At 53.8% G+C, this 20,625-nt stretch overlaps 1 protein-coding gene across 8 annotated transcripts in view; it reads left to right on the top strand.

Moving 5' to 3' along the window:
- Positions 1–2,782: 2,782 nt before the first annotated feature.
- IL4R (interleukin 4 receptor) overlaps positions 2,783–20,625 on the top strand; it is a 38,923-nt gene continuing 21,080 nt past the window's right edge. For 3 of the 8 annotated variants that reach the window (XM_032430868.1, XM_032430875.1, XM_032430867.1), the window contains exon 1: positions 2,783–2,891. The gene's annotated coding sequence lies outside the window, so the exon portion shown is untranslated. Of the gene's footprint in view, positions 2,892–15,351; positions 15,638–19,210; positions 19,344–19,515; positions 19,647–20,625 lie in introns of those variants that run through there. The other 5 variants (XM_032430869.1, XM_032430870.1, XM_032430871.1 and 2 more) reach the window with 4 other exon arrangements.

The following is a 20,625-nucleotide window of genomic DNA, read 5'->3' as shown; positions in this document are numbered from 1 at the left end:
AAAAAAAAAAAAAAAAGCGATCAACAACAAAAGGACACGGAGGAATCCTAAAATCATATTGCTAAGTGAAAGAAACCAGTCTTAAGAGACTATATGCAGGCTTCGTCCACCTGTGTAACATTCTGAAAAAGGGAAAACCGTAGGGACAGTAAACAGATTGATGGCTTCCAGGGTTCACATTGCTATATTGGTGGATACAAGTCATTATGCATGTGTGCTCTCTCTCGAGCTCATTTATTTTGAGATAGAGAGCACACGTGCGTGCAAGCGAGGAGGTGGGGGAGAGAGGCAAGAGGGAAAGCAGACTCCATGCCAAGTGGGGAGCCCGACTCGGCGCTCCATCTCATGACCCTGAGATCATGACCTGAGCCGAAATCAAGAGCCAGACGCTTCACCGACTGAGCCACCCAGGCATCTCTAGCTTACTTTATTCTAAAAATACAGTATATAATACATATGATATGCAAAATATGGGCTAATCAACTGTTTATGTTGATTACACATAACAGTAAGCTTCCCATCAACAGTAGGCTATTAGTAGTTAGGTATTTGGGGAGTCAAAAGTTATACGTGGATTTTCCACTGCCCGGGGGTTGGCGGCCCTGACCCCCCCCCCCACCGTGGTGTTCAAGGATCAACTGTGTATGAGTTTGAGTCCCTGTGTGTGGGTGTGAATGTGTGTGGCGCTGTGAGTGTGCATCAGTGTGAACACGTGGAGTGTGTGGATGAGTGTAAGTCAATGCCAACATATGGGTGAATGAGTGTGCGTGGATGAGTATGAATGTGTACAGGGGTGTGTGTGTGTGGATGAGTGAGTCCATGACTGTGAACGTGTTTGGGGAATGTGAGTGAGTGGTTGCAAGGATGGGCGTGAATGTGTGTGCAAGCTTTTCCAGGCAGGATCAAACATTCCTCAGTGAAGGCAATGCCTACAGCTGCCCCGGTTGCTCTTCGTGGAATTCATGTGAAATGCAGAATCCCCATCTGACCTGTTAGAATTCGCAGCTTGTCTGGCCAAGCTTCCTGTCCTTGATGAGGCCTCTCTGCCTGTCTGCCTGGGCTGCCCCCCTCCAGTTCTCATTATACCCAACTGCTTGCGGTTCTTACTTATCAGGGCCCGAGCCAGACCCCCAGGGCTAGGAAAGCGGGAGATGGGTCTGTATTTCTCACTCTCCCCACCCCCCAGCTCAGGGCCTGGCACATGGAGTCATCAGTATATAGATGCTGAATAATTGTAGTCTTTCTCGCCTCCAGGTATTTGCTCACCCTGTCCCCTCTGCCTGAATGCCTTTCCCTTTTCTCCCTCTCTCTCCCGCACTGACCTGTGGAGGGACCATCAGAGGCCACCTCCTCCAGGAAGCCATCCTTGACTCCCAGACTCTCTACAGTCTACTGACACATACTTAAGTTATAAGGTCAGAGAGCAAGGATCATGTTTATTTCGTATCTTCATATCTGTGTCCTCAGCACTTGTCATAGGGTTAGGCAGCAGAGTGAGTGCCAAGAAAGAGTGAGTGCATAAAGAATAATAAAAAAGAGAATGGAAGTACCGTGTCCCCTCCTCCAGGAAGCCAACCTTACTTCCTGCTTCCCCGGCTCACCCCCCAACCACAGCAACTCCATTGGGCTGTCCTTGGCTCTGAGGAGCTGTCTCTACTCTAAGACCAGGAGCTCTTTGAGGCTAAGATGGGGTCCAATTACTTTTTGGGTCCCCAGCACTACCCAGCCTGAGTCTGCACATCTCTTACTTCACCTCCTCCCATTCTCCCCTCCTCAAAGCTCTCCAGCCAAGCTAGCCTTCAGACAATTCCTCCAACATGCCACCCCAGGGCTTTGCACATGCTATTTTCGCTCCCTAAACTAGTCTTCCCCTATATTCTCTCAAATATCAGCTCAAATATCTCCTCATCAGGGAAACCTTTCAAGCACCTTATAGGTCCCTCTCTGTTTTACTTTTTTATTGGGACCTCTTATTACCTGAAATACTTTATTCCTCAGTGTTCTTCCCCACCGTCTGGCTCCCCTGGGGCTTTTTTGGTGTCCAGTGGTTAGTGGTCTATGGCGCCTGGGTTCAAATCCCACACCTGCTGAGTAATTCTCAGCAAGTTGCCCCTCTGTGCCTCAGTTTCCCCATCTGTAAAAAAATGAGTGATAGTAATATAGCGTCTTATAAGGTTGTTGTGAGGATCAAATGAGTTACTCCGTGCAGAGCCTCAGAGCAGAGCCTGCCAGATTGTACTAGCTATTATTGATAGAAGGGTTGTTTCACTATCTAAATTCTTGCGGTGCCTAGCATATGGTAGGCGCTCAGTCAACATTAGAAGGAAAAACACCCACGGGCACTTAGCAGAAGCCAGAAGCCAGGCTGTTGGGACGCGGAGAAGGAAGAGAGCTGCCCAACAGCCCCCCTCCGCACCCCCCCCCGCCCCAGCCCCAGCCCCAGCCCCAGCCCCAGCCCCAGCCCCAGATGCACCTGCCCCTCGGCAAAGCGCGTCTGGGGGCCTGGGGCCGCCGGGGAAGCCCCCGCAGGAGCTGGGACTTTATTCCGCGAGCCGGGGGTAAGCACTGCGGCGTTCTCCGCGGGGGCTGCCGTGCGCCCAGGGGGGCGGGTCGGGGGGGCCCGGGCCGCCCGCTGCGAGGTAGGCGGCCGGCCGCAGAGGGCGCTGGGCGCGGTGCCCGGGCCGCTGGTGGGGGCCGGGCGCCGGGGAGGGCGGTGGGGCCGCGGGGCGGGGCCTGCGGCGGGCCGGGAGGCGGGGCGGGGCGCAGGAAGCCGGGGCGGGCCGGCTGGCGCGCTCAGGAAAGCCCCGCGCGGCGCGGGCAGGACGGGCGGCCCGGGGGTCCCCCACTTCCCGCTTGGGCGCGGGCGCGGCGAATGGACCCGGGGCGCGCAGGTAGGACGCGGGGCCCGCGCGCGGGGCGGAAGCGGGGGATCGGCCCGGGGAGGGGCGCGGCCGCCGGCGGGGGCGGCAGCGGGGACCCCCGGGGCCGCCCCGACCCCATCGGGGGCCGCCCGGAGCCCGCCCCTCCCCGCGTCTGGAGCGGCGGCCGGCTAGGCCCGGGTGGTCGGGGGCGGGGGTGGGGGCTGGGGGATCCCCGGCGCACCCCCTCGGACTCGCGCTGACCCGGAGACGCCAGGGGAGACGGCCCCTCGGGGACTCGAGGACGTCGCGAGCGTGGGGTCAGGCGGGGCTCGGGCCAAGCAGCCCCCTGGTCCCGGCGATCACCCCCTGCCCCGAGCGCAGGAAGTGGGTGAGGACCAGCGGTCGGGAGGAGGGGGAGTTCTGGAAACTGAACTTGGTGACCCGGTGGAGGCGTCTGGGGAACCCGGGTTCCGTGGACCCTTTCTCTCCTTATTTGAATCTTGGATAGACCCAATTATAATAGGGATCAAATATTGACTGGACTCATTTTGTACAGGTTCTGTCGGGAACTTTGAAAGTATTCTGAGTTAAATCGCTAAACAACCGTTGTGGTCGGTGCGATGTGTGGATCAGTCCGTTTTTCAGATGAGGACGCTGAGGCTCCGGACAGTTTAGCTAGTTTGCCACGGGTGAGTCCTGCCTGCAAAGTGTGTGGCAGGATTCCAGGCCGGCGGTCTGACGCCAGGGCCTGCTGTCTTCCACCTGTCCACGGTATTTGTCAAACTATCCCCTAAACAAATTATCCAGGGGATTTTATATTTTATTTATTTATTTGTTTTTTTAATATTTTATTTATTTATTTGAGAGAGAGAGAGAGTGAGAGAGAGCATGAGAGGGGGGAGGGTCAGAGGGAGAAGCAGACTGCCCACTGAGCAGGGAGCCCGATGCGGGACTCGATCCTGGGACTCCAGGATCATGACCTGAGCCGAAGGCAGTCGCTTAACCAACTGAGCCACCCAGGCGCCCTATCCAGGGGATTTTATTAAAAGGCAGATTCCTAGGCTGCCTTCAGTGAGCTTCAGATTCAGTAAATCCAGGAATCTGGATTTTAAAACACACATACACACACACAATTTGGATTTCTTAGATCAGGCAAGACTGAGGACCAGGCAAACTCAGCGTCCCTGCTGTTGGGATTTGCCTAGGGCTCCCGGGCCAGCCCTGATCCTGCTGGAGTCCTAGCCTCTCCTCTGTTCTCCCCCAGCCCTCTGTGAGGTTCCACCCCTATAGCTCCTCCCCTAAGGGTGGCCTTTTAGAAGCTTGGGTATTTCCTGGGACATCAGTGCCTTTATTAAAATCCTGAAGTCCCATGGGGAGACTGAGGGGGAGGTATACCTTTGTCTAGGGTGTCCCCCCACAGTCAGGGCATTCAGGGTCCTGCAAAGGCCCCTCGAACAGCGTGGCTACAGGTGAGGATGCTGAGGTGTAGAACGGGAGGCAGCCTGCCCTAGCCATCCGCTCATTCATTAGCACCCACGGGGCACCTGGTGCTGGGGAGGGGGGAGAAGCCAGACATGGATGGGAAGGTGGGTCTGGCCACCTTGTGGAAGGCCTTGAATGCCGTGCTGAGGAGCATGGCCTGGTGCACTTCACCTTTGCCTGAGTCCCCCAAAAATCACAATGCAGATTCCTGGGCTCCACGGGGGAACTCCAGAGCCAAATCTGGGGGGAGGCCATGGGAAAGGAGCAAGGAGGGAAAACGGCTAGTAAGTCAGTCACCCTTGGTTACCACACACCCAGTTACCAGCAGGTCTGGGATGACCTGAGGATTTCCAGATTCTGGGCCGTGACTCAGTAACTGATGTGTCTTATACAGCACAATCCCAGGAGTGCAGAAATGTCAGGCGGGGGCAGGGAGGTGGCCCCCTGAGGCAGTCAGTTTCCTGCTGCTCTGATTTAGAAACGGAGCTGAAATGCAAGTGAGGGCAGAGCCTGTCCTGGACCCCTCCTCTCCCTACGTCCCTACCCCTCTACCCCCAGGACGGAGGAGAGAGTTCGGGGTCAAGTGGCCCACTGCCCTCAGCTGCCTTTGATGGTACCTGGGAGCCATGCAGGGACAGAAGCCACCCCGCCGTGCCCCCCCCCCCCCGGGTGCTTCACATCTGTCAAGTTGGACTTTCATGAGGGTTGAGGACATCATGTCTTTTAAGATACTTGACACAATTTCCAATGCGTAGTACGTCGCAACAAATGTTCATGACTCTTTTTGCCCATTAAGAAGTACCGCTTGGAAGTTAAGAGCATGGACTCTGGAGCCAGATTGCCCAGGTTCAAACGCTGGGTTTACAATTGACTGATTTCTCAGGACCTCACTCTCCCCATTTATGAAATGATGGTGACTACTTTATACCACCATGGTGATGATTAAATGAACGAATAACTGTCAAGCGTCCAGACAGTGCCTGGCACGGAATGAGCACTATGTGTTTGTTAAGTAAATAGATGAACTCCATTGGATGGGATTTAATCTACCCATTTTTGCCAGGGAGGAAACAGACCCAGGGATGTGTGCAGTGGCCTTGGCAGAAGCACTATATCTGGGAGTGATAGGGAGGGATTTGAATCTGTTTTTCTTTCCAGCCTGCGTTCCTTCCCATTGTGCCAGTTTGCTCGCGTTAGCAGGAGGGACATCTTTCTGAGCATTCCTCATGGCCAGAGACCTGGCCGGTCACTTCTGGCCACAATTCCCCTGGCTAGGCTAGAAGAGAGCCCAGTGGCTTGCCTGCACATCGTATGAACTTGCCCTTGCAAGAGCGTGGACCAGAAGCCCAGTGGAGACTCAAGGGTCTTGCGGTGGCCAGGGCATCCCGCATCAGACAGGTCGTGTCCCTGATGTGTGACTTCCAGGAAGTCACTGCTTCTCTGAGCCCAAGGCAGAGAGAAGAGCCCAGGCTTGCAGACCCTGGGGGGGAGGGCAGGGGGGGAGGGCCCTGGGTTCAAATTTAGACCTTGCTATTTCCTATCTGTGTGATCTTGAGCAAGTTGCTGAACCTCTCTAATCCTGTTTGCTTGTCACTAAAATGGGTATTTTGGAGGGGGGTTGTTCATGAGATAATTTTCCTTTTTTTTTTTTTAAAGATTTTTATTTATTTATTTATTTATTTATTTAACAGAGATAGCGTAAGTAGGCAGAGTGGCAGACAGAGGGAGGGGAGAAGCAGGCTCTCCGCCGAGCAGGGAGCCCGATGCGGGGCTCGATCCCAGGACACTGGAAGCATGACCCGAGCCGAAGGCAGTCATTTAACCGACTGAGCCACCCAGGTGCCCCATGAGATAATTTTCGTAGGCACCTTGCCCACGGCTCAGCGATTGCTGTTTCTCTTCTTCTTAGGACAATCACTTCTCCATACCTAGACCCTGGCTTGCTCATTCATTTCTTCGACTATTTATCAAGCACCTGTATGTTCCAAGAGCTCCCGATAGAGCAGTGGACAAAGTCTTTGCTTTCCTGGAGTTTCAATTCTAGTTGAGAAGACAGGCAATATGCAAGCAAACAAATATAGGCAGATGTACCCACCCCCCTTATTTCTAATGCTGAAATCTGCAGGCTCTGGAAACCGAAAGTTTTTCCATGACCTGATGGGAAGCAAGACCTGAGCTGAACTAATCACGAGGCACCTCGGTGTGTTTGTTTATCATCCCTGACTCGAATGCTTGTGTGTCTCGCTGCGGAGGAATTAATGTGAGCGATCCGGGGAGTGCTAGACCCATGGCCGGGGCGGGGCGGTAGGGGGAGGGCTGGGGGACGGGGTGGTTATGTCAGGTGGGATTTTATACCAGATGACCTTTCTATAATTTGAGTTACTGTGAATTCTGAGACCTGCCCGGCCCTCCCAGACTTCACACAGGAGAACAGGGACCTGCAGTATTCCGTCAGGACCAGGAGGAAAAGTGAAGCAGGGGGAGGGTGGACTAGGGGGGGAGCCTCTGTGAGGAGGGACATTTAGGAAGTTGCAGGGCAGAGGCCTGGGGAAGAACAGGCCAGGTGGAGGGAACCACAGGGAACGTCTTGTCCACCCCACTGACCCCACTTCCTGGCCTGGCTTGTCCCTGGCTCTGGGCGCACAGATCTGTCTAAACACGCATGTCTTTGCCTTTCCAACAAGTGGCCGTGCCTCTGGGAGATTTCAGGTTTGGTTCCGACTGACTCATTCTCACCCTAGGGGCCCGCGTGGCATTCTTGAGGTTGCTTTAGAGATCCACGGGCTTCGCTCAAGCAGGCCTGGGCACCAGCTCACTGGAGAGGATCACCAGCTGGGCTGGCATCTGAGTCCCCTCCCTCCCGCCCCCCCTGCCGCCACCGCCTCCTCCCCGCCACAGGGAGAGAGGGAGGAAGTGGGTCCATGTGAGGGGAAGAGAGCTTGGCCCCCCCTGGGTTTGGTAGAACATTTCCTAAAAGGGAAGGACTGTCATTCTGAGCAGCGGGTTTATAAAGGGACTGACTGCGCTCCTAAAAGTAACAGGTACACACGTGTCTTCGGGCTGACACTCACTCAGCAAACATGTTAGGGGCAGGGGACACAGCAGTGACACAGAAGCAAGGGCCCTCGTGGAGCTGACAGTCTAGGGAGGGAGGTGACTTTTGAGCTAAGACCCGAGGTAAAAGGACATGTGGATTTCCAAGAGAGTGATTCCAGCAGAGGGAGCAGCAGCGCAAAGGCCCTGGGGTGGGAAGAAGCTTGGTGTGTCTGACCCCCAAGGAAACTGCTGGGATTGGATGGAATTGAGCAAGACAGAGAGGGATAGGAACACGGGTCCGGGAGGTAGAACAGAAACCAGACGCCCGCAAGTATCTCATTCACCTTTTAAAATGAGCTTACAGAGTAGGAACTGCTCTCATCCGGACTTTACAGATGAAGAAACGGGCACAGAGTCGTTGAGGAACTTGTCCAGGGCCACACAGGTGGCAGAGCACGGCTGTGAACCCGGCAGCTCCAGCATCCTCGGTCTTTACCACGGTGTTTGAACACATCACGTGGATGTGGTCAGGCCAGGATGGTGTTTCAGGCGATCCGATCATTGTACGCATCATTTTACCAACAAGCGCCTTTCCGGCCGCAGACAGTGAGGGCACACCAAAGCACGGGGGTGGGGGGTGTGGAGGAGGACCCCTGTCCACATCAGGCACTGAGCTGGCTGAAGGTGGGTAGATGAGCGGGTGCCTCCCCATTTCCCCGAGGAGGAAACTGAGGCTCAGGGTAGGGACTGATCTGGGTGACACAACTCCCAAGAGACAGAGTCCGGACTCAACCCCGAGGCTGCTGACCCAGGAGCCTGTGCATTTAACTGCTGTTCTGAGCCCTCCAGCCCAAGGAGTAGCGTCTAAAAGAACTACCTTTCTTGGTCAGAAGTGAGGGAGCACAGTCTCCATTTTGGAGAACTGGGGTAGCCCCGAGGTTTTCCTGAGCCAGGAGAGTGTTCTGCCTTTTTGACAGAGGAAACGGAGCTTCTCTGGAGAGGAGAGACACCAGATCTCTGGACGGGCAGCCCTCCAAGCCCGGGCAGCTACAGCCTCTTAACAGTCTTGCATCTGGAGATGGAGTGTAGGCCTTCCAGAAGCCACATTTTCACAGCTGGACAGCTCTAACTGGGAGAACATCTTTCCTGAGATTTAGCTAAATTAACTTTCCAGTAGCATTCACGTTTCTGGCTCTGGTTCTGCCCATCGGAAGTTGTAACCAGCTCCCTCCAACCTGAGCCCAGTATTTCTCTTTCTCGGAATACAGAGTCACAGTTCTCTCGGTCATTCTTCCTGATTCAGGGAATTGTAAAGAATTCAGTCTGGCTTTAAATATGATCCAGTTGGTCAAAGTCAAACCCATTGCCTGCCCCCACTCCCAAAGCCTGCCCAGTCACAGGGGGAGGGAGACTATCACCTCCTTGGATTTGGAGCCCATACCTCTGTTGATACAACCTGCAATCATGCTTGTGAGTGGCCACATCCCCCTTGGAGCTCACACTGGGCTTGGCAGCTAAAACCTCCAGATCTCCTTCTACATTACTGTCCATCAAAGTTTCTTCCATTCTGAGACTCCTTGTTTGAGGCTAACACTTGTTTTCGGCCTTTCTTGTTTTCTAGTAAATCTGCTTCAGGCTAAGTGGCTATAATTTTTTTCCTCTGAGTGCTCCTTTGGCTTCATTCCACAGGTCTTGTTACACAGTGTCATTCACTACTAAAATAATTTACAATTTCCCCTTTGATTACAAGCGTTATGCACTTCAGACTTTTTTTAGGGTTTGTGGATTTTTTTTAAAGTTATCTTTGTTGTTGGAGTCTAAATTTGTTGTGTGTGATTACGGGATCACTGCGGCCGCCCCTGGATGGCTGCCTCCTCTGTTCATACAGACGCGTGAGTAAGACACAGTCTCTGGCCTGGAGGAACTTCCAGTCTGGAAAAGGAGAGGAAAGAAGGCCCAGCTCACTACTCCTGAGACTGGCAAGGATGTTGGGACAGAGGGACAGCCAGGGGAAGGGCTGAGGAAAGAGCAGGGTTTGAACAGCAGTGTCCCAATATTTATGGCTTGTGTGATATCAATGATGGAGAATTTGTTGAGGTCCTTGTAAGATTCCTCTGGTCAGTTTTTCTGTATGTTCTTCTTGTATTTGAAAGGATGTATATTTTCTGGTGGGTGTAAAGTTTTAGAAATATGTGAGATCAAACTTGATCATTACATCATTCATATTTTCTGTTTTTGTGTGTTTTTCTCTATCTGATTTATTTCCAGCTCTGATAGAGGATCTGTTCATTTCTCCTTGACCTTTTCTTGAATTTTTTTTTTTTTTTTTTTGCTTTATTTTCAAAGCCATATTGTTCGGTGCATATATAAGTAGAATATATGAGTAGAAGGAGGGTTCATGATTTTTATACCTTCTTGGTGAATTGCTCCTTTTATCATAAGACAACCATCTTTTTCTCCTTTATACTTTGTTGCTTTGAATTCCATTTTATTCCGTATTCAATTCCTATACCTGCTCTCTTTATGTGCATTTTCCGTGACTCTTCTTTGACCCCAGTCTTGGAGCCACATAAATTGGAAAAAAAAATGTACATCTCAGTCTCAGCTCAGCAATCACTTGCTCTGTGATCTGGGGCAGGTCCTTTTGCCTGTTTGGGTCTTATTTTCCTTATCCATTAAATGGGGCTATGACTCACTTTGCTTCTCTCGTCTCCAGTTCCTGTGAAAATACCTAGAATCGTGGATATGAGACGTGCTGCCGACATCCCTGTGCACGGGTTAGTCACTGGGTGTGAATATGGGCCGGTGTTCCAGGCAGTGAGGAGGGCAGGAGTGGAGGAGGACCTAGAGGGAGGGGGGACCGCACCCAGAGGGTGAAGGTCGACTTCACTGCGGCCGCCCCTGGATGGCTGCCTCCTCTGTTCACACAGACGCGTGAGTAAGGCACAGTCTCTGGCCTGGAGGAACTTCCAGTCTGGAAAAGGAGAGGAAAGAAGGCCCAGCTCACTACTCCTGAGACTGGCAAGGATGTTGGGATAGAGGGACAGCTGGGGGAAGGGCTGAGGAAAGAGCAGGGTTTGAGCAGCAGGGTCCCGCGGAGGGTGGCATAGGAGGTGGGCACTGAGAGGGGACACTGTGGCACATTTGGAGACAGGTGGAGCAGGGCTGGGAGAGCACAGGGTTGGCAGGGCAGCGTCCTCCCCTATGAAGGAGGAAGGCAGGGGGTTTGCAGAATTTTGAGGATCCTCCCTTGCCCCCGGGATGCTGCTCAGCCACAAAGAGCAGGTGATGGGCGGGGCAGGAGGTCTCCAGCCCCACTCCTCATCGCCATGACAGCCACATCCCGTGATGAGCAAGAGGTAATAGGGACAGAGGGCAGGGGACGTTTGAAAAGGCAACCCTTTGCCTTTAGGGATGCCGGTGCGCAGGGAAGCTACGGGGTCCCACCTGTTGCTGCTTGTGCGTCTTGTTGGTGGCATCTCGGGACACCCACCCACCCTGGAGGACGTCAGCTGGTAGTGGGAAGCCAAAGAGGGACCACAAATGTGTGGTGTGGGTTTTGAAACTGGGACTGTTGTCCAAATTTTAAAAATCAGGAAAATAGGCATAGAAATCTGGATTTCTAGCTTCTTTTTTGAAACCCCGAGAGACCTAGAAATGCCCAGGCCTTCGCGGATGTGGCAGAGTGGCGGCTGCCCATCAGGACTGGCCCGGGACCCACTGTGCTGTCATGTGTCATGTCATATGGGTCTGTCATTGTCATGTGTCTGAGTTCCCTTAGATCCTTGAGTCGCCTCTGGGTGGGGGGGGGGGGTGGCTGTGAGCAGCAAGAGCAGAGGCAGGTGAGTAGAGGGTCGGTGGCCCCAGGAAAGGCCGAGGGGGGCCAGAAGTGCTGTCCAGAGTGGACTGCAGGTTCTCTGGGGGCCCTGGGGGCCCTGAGCCTGGAGGGCACGGCCTCTCTCCTCCTTTTTCCCTTTACCCCTTAGTGCGGCTTAAGTGCACACGGGCACACAGCTTCGTGACTTTTCCTGATGTGTGCACATGGGTGCAGAAGGCCACCTAGAAACAGCTTGACCAGCGCCCCAGAAGCTTCCCTCCTGCCCACCCCCCTACCCCTTCCCCCGCTCCCGCCAGGGACACTTCCCTGACTTCTGACCCCAAGATCAGTTTGTCTCCTTTGGAACTTCTTGTGAATGACTCCGTTTTGCCCTTTGGAGCCCAGCTTCCTCTTCCTTCCTTCCGTGTGCCCCTGTGAGACCTGACGTGGCTGTCATGGGCACTGTTGTGTCCTCAGGGTCTCAGAGCCTTCACTTGGTGCTTGGAGATGAGCTTTTGCCCCCTGCTTCATCCCCGCTGTCCCAGTGCCTCTTCCACCCCGCCATGGTCTTTTCCTCTCCTTGCAACCACCCACGAGGCAAGTGGTTCTGCCCTCACTTCACAGATGAGGAGACGGAGGCCCTGAGAGGACCCCCAGCTACCAAGGCCTGTCAGATGGTCAGGGCAGGGCCTGCGCGCTCAGGCCCAGAGTTAGGCCTCTGTGTCTCGGACGCTCCAGGGTCCCTGCCCACGTGAGTGGCCCCACCCGTCCATGTGTCCCTGACCATGCCAGGAATAATACGGGGTGGGGGGCTGCGGACAACGGGAAGAGCTCCGGGGAGAGACCTCTCCCCCCCAGTGCCCGTCTGCAGACAAAAAGTGAACTGGGAGCTCTTCCCTGTGCAGACCTGGTTTGCCTGGCTTTGGGTTGGCCCAGGGGGCAAAGTCCTGGTCACTGCTGGGAGACAATTTCACGGATGAGGGCTGGGCCAACAGGGCCAGAAACCATTTCTAGCCCAGTCGCTTCCCGCCTTGTCACCTTGGATGATTTCGGAATGCCGCTGCGCCTCAGTTTCCCTCCCTGCAGGGAGAGTGTTGGACCACATCTTCTACATGGGGCTTGCCAGGAGGGACAGACAGATGTGCACAGAAGGAGCAAGCTTGTGGCTGCTTCCTCCGTGCCAGGCTTTGGACCACAGACTCCAGAGCCAGAAGGTCTGGGTTCAAATCCGGGCCCATCGCTTACTAGCAGTACATCCTTGGGCTGGTTCCTGAACCTCTGGGCATCAGTTTCCCTGTGTCTGCCGTGGGGATGATACTGCACCTGCCGTATTCTTCGGGTTGAAGTCAGGGTTAAGCGAGTCGGTGAAGTTTAAGTGCGGGGCAGAGTCTGGTGTGACCGAGACTGAGGTGGGTCAGTCTGGGAGGTGGGGGTCAAAGCCACGGGCAGAAGGGCCCAGGGTATGGTCTCTAATGGCTGGAGGAACTGGGGTTGCGCAGGGACATTCATGGTGCCTTCGATGGACCTCAGGAAGTAGGCCCGCTGGGAGCCACGGCTGTCACCAAGACAACCAAAATCTAATCAGTGTCCTGAGGCCAGGACCATAATCATGGTAATGCCCCAATTACCAGCTCTCTGCAGTTAGTTTCCCCCGGGTGGCCAAGTTCAGGGCCCGCATTAAGGAATCTAAGGAGATTCTGAGCCAGAATTGGTCAGTGTTTATCCGGCTGTGAGAGACGGATAATTCCAGCTTTGCGGGGAGTGGGGCTGTGTCCCGGTCTTCATCAGGGATGGCTGCATTCAGCAAATACCCCTGGCCCCTCCACTGTGTGCTAAGCACATACTAGGTTCTAGGGCCCCAGCAGCGAACACGGTGGTGGAAACAGCCTCTGGCCTTGTGGATGCTGGCATCCCAGGGGGCCCTTGGACAATGCACAGGACACGTGTGCATGTCACAAGCCACAAGGACTAAGTGCTGAGCAGAGAAATGGGCTTGCAAGTGATGGGGATCAGCTGCTGCTCCTGACCACGTGGTGTCTGGATGCGTGAGTCCCTCAGGCTCTGCCTTCTCCCTGGGGCCTCTGGGGACCTTCTGAGGATGGGCATGGCTTCCAGGCTCCTCGTGGGGCCTCCCGCCTCTGCAGGGTTCTCATTGGCAGCTGGGACTCAGTGTAGGTACAGCCAACATGACTGTCCACGCTGCCATAAAGTGGCCAGCCTGTCCCCAAGACAGTGGTCCTCAGCCCCCTCCTGGCTCTCTCAGGCAAGGCTTTGTCTCTCTCTGCACAACCCCCTGGGCCTCAGACACAGCTGATGACCCTCAGGCCTGTCTCTAGCCCGAGCCTTCCTTCTGAGCTCCAGGCCACTAGAACACACTGCCTCCCGGATGCCCCCCAGGGGCCCCCCACCCGCTCGGACTCGCCGTGTCCACAGTGTGGCGGGGCACGTGATCTTCCTGGCGCCACCATCCACCCACTGCCCAGCCTGAGGCCACTTCCTCCTCCCAAGCCCCCCCACCCATCCGTCAGCAAGTTCACCACCTCTACCTCCCACACAGGGCTGAGTCTGCCCCTCTCCTCCAGCAGCACCTGCCCTCCCAACCCAGCCACCCACCTCGGGCCCGAACCCATGGCCCTTCTCCGCATACAAGCTGGAGCGGACTTTCTGGCAGGCACACCTGCTCCTCTCCTGCTTGGCAGCCTTCAGTGGTTCCCCACTGCCCTGGGGATGGCCGAGTCTGGCTCATGTACTGTGCCTGGCTGACGGCATTCTCTTCTGGCCCCGCTGACCTCTCCTTTCTCTCCGTCGCTGCAGCCAAGGGCCTGTCTTGCAGGGTAGGAGCTGGGCCGTGCCCTCCCTTCTCCCTGGCTGTTCCCTCATTCCTTGTTCATCCCTGCCCCCGATCTCTCCCTCTCCTAAGACTCATCGGGATCAAACATGGGCTGATTATTGTAGCCTCCTCACAGGGAGGACTTAAAGCATCCAGAACAGTGCCTGGCACTAAGGGAGCACTATATAAGTGTAGAAATAGGAATAAAATAGAAGACACACGTTCGTTTATTGAAGGGGTTGGGGAGCTCTGTGCCAGGCTTGGTGTTCTGCTTCCAGAGGATGAGACGTTTCCTGTCTTCGTGAGCCCACAGCACCTCCCGTGCGTGGGATGCTCTTCCTCCCTCTCCAAGCATGCACCCCTGCCCTCCCCCGGGGAATTCTCGTTCATTCCTCCAGGGACACCTGACGCTTGAGGGCCAGCATGGATCTTCCCCGAACAGCCTCTTACCTTTCCTGATGCTGTTTCCCACCCCCCCACCCCCACCTCCGGCAGGCCTCTTTCTCACACGGGGCCCTCCCACACTCCACGGCAGCCTGACACATGGCAGCTCCAGTCTTCTGGTGGCTCAGGAACAAACGAGAGTCATGCTCCAGCCCGATTCATTCTCTGCCCAAAGTCCATTCTGTCAGCGAATCCCGTTGGCTCAGCCTTCGGCCGGTCTAGAAGTCAACCCTTCTTGCTGATCCTTCCCGGCACCTGCTGCCTGGACCAGGGCAGGAGGCTTCTCACTGGTGCCTGCTTCTGCCCTTGACCCCATGGGCCTTTCAGACCACACAACCAGAGGGATGGTTTGAAAAGTCTCATCGGGTCACGTTTCTGCTCAAAAACCTCCAGTAACTTCTCTGTCCAAGTTACTTGTCGAAGGGAAGAAGGAAGAAATGAATGGGTGAGTGAGTGAACGAATGAATGGCTTTCTCCGCGTCGGTAGCCACTGGCACGTAGTAGGTGCTCAGAAAACACAGCAGGAGCACACGCGGGCTCAGGCGAGTGGGCAAGGAGCGGGGGTGCACAGTAGGTCCGCAGGAAGCCTGCTGGATCCCGTTGGCCGAGGCTGCTGATTCTCGCCCCCAGTGGGAGTAGGACCAGCCTGCCGCCACGTCCACTCGCTGGGCCGAGAGCTGAGGAGGCAGAGGCCAGGCCATTTTGGGGCCCGGGGCTGGCCTGCATCACCCGCTGGGCGGGGCCGCTGACGTGGCTGCCGGTTCTGGGAACCCCAGCCGGGCAGCAGTTCTGGGAAAGCCGCTGCTCTGGGGAGAAGTGTGGCCCTGGCCCTGTGCCAGGGTGGCCCAGCTGTCCTGGAGGACAGAGGAAGCTCCAGGCCAGCCTCAGACTGGAGTCGCAGGGGCCAGCAGCTCCCCAGGGAGGCCACCCCGAGCCCCCACTGTCATTGGCTTTCTCTTCACGTGCGCTTGTCATGGGACTGGCTGCATCCTGTCTGCCTGTCTAGCCCCCCTTCAAGCCGGTTTGCGGTCAAGAGAGGGAAGAGGAGCAGGGAGCCGGAGGCCCTGCACCCCGTCGGGCTCAGGAAGAGCCGCGTGGTCACTTCCTGACTGCTGCTGGCCTCTGACATTTCAAGGCTTGCCACCCACGGCCTCCCAGATACAAAGAGTAAGTTAAGGGTACCTCACTGCCGGCAGAAGGGTTTTCCCACGTCTTGCTGGCTCGGACTCTCGCCGACTGCAGCTTCCTCCCTCCCTGACCTTGGCTCTGTCGCTTGCCATCTCTAAACCTCAATTTTGGCCCAATAGCACCACATCCCAGGGTGGCAGGGGCTGCATTTCAAGAGGCAGCAAAATCAGGGGTCAGGCACGTGGGTTCTGGAGCGAGGCTGCCTGGGTTCACATCCTAGCTCTGCAACTTCTCTGTGCCTCAGTCTCCTCATCTATAAAATGGGGGTTTTAATGGCGCCTACCTCATAGAGTTGTGTGCATAGCAGTTACCATAAGCAACAGCTTGGTACCCCGTGTTTAAAAATAGATTTTAGAATTTGTTATTCTTGACTTTTAACCAATCACTCATTTAATAGATGTTTACTGAGCACATACTATGTGTGTATGAGGCACTGTTCGGGTCCTGGGGACAAAGCAATGACCATAAAGCTCTGTCCTCACAGAGCTTGGGGCTTGTATTCTCGTGGTGGGGAGACAAACAGTACATAAATAGACAAATAATTTAAATGTTACAGATGATCTTTGACACTCCCAATGTCATGAACTAGCAGCAGAACAAAAGGGTCTGTTTCACATTTTGCCAAGATGGAATACCTTTTGGGTGAATCACTTAGGTCCTTTGCCTATTTTTCTTAAAGGGACCTTTGTCTTATTGATTTGTAAGACCTTTTTTTTTTTTTTTTTTAAGATTTTATTTATTTATTTGACAGAGAGAGACACAGCGAGAGAAGGAACACAAGCAGGGGGAGTGGGAGACGGAGGAGCAGGCTTCCTGCTGAGCAGGGAGCCTGATGCGTGGCTCGATCCCAGGACCCTGGGATCATGACCTCAGCCGAAGGCAGACACTTAACGACTGAGCCACCCAGGTGCCCCTGTAAGACCTTTTTATATATAAAGGCCATTAACCCTCTGCAGTGTAGATTGCTATCTTTTTCTGGTCTTTGCTTGCTTTTTTTTTTTTTTTTTTAAATGGTATATTTCGACCTGGGGAAGTTGAAAACATTTTTGCCGTCAGATCTTTCAATCTTTGCCATCTACATCCTGAATTAAATGTTCACACATGTAACCTCAGCAATATGATTAGAGATGGTGATAAGTATATGACAGAAATAAACAGGGTGCTGTGATAAGCAGTAACAGGGGGAACCCTCATTAGGTGGGGTTTCTGGGTGTAAAGGCTCAGAGCGTGTCAAGGTGTTCAGAGGCCAGTGGGACCGAAGGCTTGTGGGGGACCGGGAGGCGGTAGAAGGGAATGGTGCATGTGTAGCAGGGGCAAGATCATTAGGGGGCTTAAGGTTTTTTTGTGTTTTGGTTTGGTTTGGGTTTTGCATCTTCTTACACTTTTTATTCTAAGATAATTGTAGACTCACCTGCAGTCGTAAGGAACGATAGAGTCAGGTTCCCCCAAGAGTACCCGTGTTACGAAACTGTAGTACAATACCACGACCAGGACAGTGACTCTGAGATCATCCCCCAAGCTCGCTCAGAAGGCACCTGTTTTACTCGCACGCATTCGCGCATGTGCGTGTTTGTGCACATGTGCGTACGTAGTTCAGTGCAGTTTCGTCACATGCTCAGGTTTGTGTCTCCAGCACGGCAACCTCGATACCAGGATCCCTGTGTTGCCTTTTATAGGCACACGGACCTCCCTTCCTCCCCGCCAACAGTGAATCTGTTCTCCATTTCTATAATTTTGTCATTCGAAGAATGTTACATAAATGGAATCACACAGGGTGCGCCCTTTCGGATTGGCTGTTTTCACTCTCGGGCTTGGATTTTATTCCGAGTCGGAGATGCTCGACTTGGATGGGCCGTGAACTGCAGGCATCTATCTGTGCGCCCCTGGGTGAAGGCACCCTTCGGGAGTCAGAGGCCAATGAAGGGCAGGAGCACAGAGTTCACGGCCTGGTTTCCGATTTTAAAATGACTCTGCGTGGAGAAGAAATGAAATGAGTCATGTCTGCAGGAACTCCTGACTTCCTCCCTGCCCCACCCCCATCATTCTCTCAGCCCCAGACTGGGCTTTTGGAAAATCTTGTCACTGTTCAAACCCTTAAAAACTGCTCATTGCCTAGAAGAGGGGTCCTTACTTCGGCTGTGGGGTGATTTACGGACCCCTAAATTGGAATGCAAAATTTAATGGGCGCGCTTTTCTCGAAGGAGGGATTGGAATTTACATCAGATATTCAGATGAGTCCATGATCTCCAAAACATGAAGGACTGTGGCTTCTGAACAGAGATAGGGGTTAAGAGCTGAGGCCCCAGAGCCCGACTGCCCCTGTTCAAATCGAACGGCTGCCACAGCTCTGCAACCTCAGGCAAATCACTTAACCCTTTGTGCCTTGGTTACCTATTCGGAAAATGGGGGAAATTAATAGTACCTACTCCATAGGACTGTTTTGAGCATCGAATGAATGAATACAAGTGCAGTGTTTAGAAGAAACTTGGCATGCTGTAAATATCGTATGTTTGTTCAGTGAATGATGAGCCTGTAGGGGGGCAGAGCCTTTAGGCAAAGCCTTTCTAGGCCCTCTGGGATTTTTCAGGCCCTCTCTGTGTCGGTTATCATCCTCTAGACTAGCTTCATTCAGATCAGCAGGGTTTCTTCCAAAGGGAGGGACAGGTGTGTTTGGGCATTGTCACCTCCCTTGTCCTGGCTCTCATATCTCTGTTAATATGACTTTTACTGGCTTTTTTGTCTGTTTGTTTTTTTAAGCTGCTGCCTCCCCTCTGGCTTGTGGGGAGTTTGTAAACAACAAAAGCCCTAGGCCTTTTCTGCTGTTCCTGGTCCTGTGCAGTGGGGCAGCTGATGTTTGAAATTGACAAGCAGGAGGGCCAGCTCTCCCTGGCTTATTTCATTCGTCTAGTTGGGTTCATTCTGTAGTTCTGTCGTTCAAGGAGAAGGTGAAGGCACTGATGTATTGGAATGCACTTTGGGCTCAGAAGCCAACAGACCTGGGTTCTGATTCTAGCTCTCCCCTCTCGGCAGCTGTGGGACCTGACGGGCAAGTTACTTGACCTCTCTGGCCTCAGTTCCCCCAGATGGAAAGTGGGATTAACAGGCCATCTTGCAGGGTGTTCGGGCAGATTCAATAAGGTAATGCTCCTAATGCGCTTAGCTAAGCGCCAAGCACAATGTAGGTACTTGACAGGCGGGATTTTGTTTACACGAATCTTTGGCTCGACCTAAGGAAACGGTTTCCAGTCGTCAGTTCTGCTCAGCCTCGACCTGGAGATGAGCATCCAGGGGGGTGTGGGAGCAGACGGTGGACTAGCCTGGCAGAAAGAAGATGTGTGCAGGGCATCGCTGTTTGGTTGGCAATGGAGCCTGGGGTTACCTGCCGACTCCAGTGGGTCAGGACTCCCGTGACTGAGAGTGTGAACTTGAAATTATTTTCTCTTGCCATATACTTGCCTCACGCACTTGGTAATTATTCTTTTTACTTTTTTTATCTGCATCTTTGTCCTCCATCCCTATGATATTCAGGGAGCCTCTTCTGTTACTGCACATTGCAGGCTGTGATTTCCCCTGAATGCAGCACCCGCTTGTCTGTGAAGCCAGCTGGTGTGTGCGCGTGCGCACGCAGGCGGTTATGGGCATCCGCATGCACATATTTGGATGTGCCCTCTGAAACAGATCAAAGGTAGCAACCCTGACTGCTATAGATGGGATGTTTTAGTCTCCCCTGCCTGGGTGGCTTGACTTTATCATAATAGCCCTTCTGCTGTGTGCCCTTGTACACGTTACCTTGCCCTCTCTGTTTCTCTTTATTCAAAATCGGAGCTAAAGTGACACCTTTGCCTTTTCTGCCGCAGGATGCTGTAGGCATGTGTGAACTTGTCAGAGGAAAAGTTACCGGGACTTTGTAGAGGACACCAGCGTCATGGGTCCACCACCACATTCCCACCCCTCCTTCCTTGCTCTTCACTGTGACTCTTCAAGAGAAGTGAGTTGGGGCTTTGAGCAGATCCTGGGTTCCCCCCCTGGGGAGAGTTTCCAGTCCCGTGCTGAGCCCGTTAGAGGCCCCACATCACGTCCAAGATGACTTTATTCCACAAGCACTAACTGAGCAGGTGCTGCGCGCCGGGCACCGCTGTAGGTGCTAGGAACTCGGCAGCGAACAAGACAAAGGCTGGCTCTCGGGATGACAGACAATTGAGAAAGAGCAGCCCTCCCACACTGTCCTCACCTTTTGCCCCCACACCCCGCCCCGCCCCCGGCGTGTTTTGTTTTGTTTTGAAGAGCATAGGCCAGTTCTTTTCTAGACTCGATTCTTCTCGATTCTCGGTTAGGTTTGATGCTTCCTTGTAATTTGTGCACTTGGGGCAGGAACACCAGAGAAGCAAGCTGTGTTCTCGGGGGATAGCTTCAGAAAGCTCCTGACCTTGATTTGTCCCGTTCCTGGCGATTGGTGAAGGTGTGTCTGCCAGGTTTCTGTACATAAAGTTATATACAATTGTATCTCTGTATAAAGTATTGTGTATAAAGTATAGAATGTTGTAAAGTTAATAAGTATTTTGACTCACTAATGAATAAGCGACACGAGTCTTGTGGGGAGATACTTAGAGGCTGCCATGGAGACATGGAACTGCCCCCTTCCCCCCACTTGCTGAGCAGAAGCAGGACAGACGCCTGCGCCCTGTTTAACTCCAAGAGTTACAATCGGTTACTGTATATTTATTGCGATGCTTCAGCTGTGCCCGTTTGAGCCAGTGGACACCGTTTTGGCTGGCTCCTCTGTCTTTTTTGACGAGTCCCCACCATTCTTGGGGCACATCCTTACTTTCTGACACAAGGATTCCAGGCTTATCGTGCACCTTCCCTGCTCCTGGGGTCAGCCCCTTCTTCGAGGAGCCCTCGTTCCATTCGGTGTGGAGCAGTGCTCGAAGCCAAGACCTGCGCTCTGGGATGGCACGATGATCAGG

The sequence above is a fragment of the Phoca vitulina genome, unplaced genomic scaffold, assembly GCF_004348235.1.
Source record: "Phoca vitulina isolate PV1807 unplaced genomic scaffold, GSC_HSeal_1.0 scaffold45, whole genome shotgun sequence".
In the NCBI taxonomy this organism is placed as follows: domain Eukaryota; kingdom Metazoa; phylum Chordata; class Mammalia; order Carnivora; family Phocidae; genus Phoca; species Phoca vitulina.
This window is presented reverse-complemented; position numbering and strand designations above follow the sequence as displayed.